The sequence below is a fragment of the Trypanosoma equiperdum genome, assembly GCF_001457755.1.
Source record: "Trypanosoma equiperdum strain OVI genome assembly, contig: ctg_752, whole genome shotgun sequence".
In the NCBI taxonomy this organism is placed as follows: domain Eukaryota; phylum Euglenozoa; class Kinetoplastea; order Trypanosomatida; family Trypanosomatidae; genus Trypanosoma; species Trypanosoma equiperdum.
The window spans coordinates 2,754-3,066 of NW_027124701.1; positions in this window are offsets into that span (position 1 = coordinate 2,754).

The window sequence follows — 313 nt, forward strand, 5'->3', positions numbered from 1 at the left end:
AATACATTATGGAGCCAAAACTGCTAAGCCTAACGCAAATAAATTATTACTGAAAAAGGTATCATATTTTTTTAGATGCAACGTTGAAGCTGGAGACAAACACACAGAAATCTGTGTTTCTTAACTGTTTCAAATATGAAAGACACTCGCATCGGTTATTCTTGTTTTATTTTCCCGTTCATTGGGGTTCTGATTCGGCACGTTCAGTGCCGCCACCCTCACCAACAAACTGTTTTCACTGGATTAATTCCATGGTTTGATAATCAAGTCGCTTCCCGTCACCACCCTCCATTTCATTTTTTTCTCCACTGGT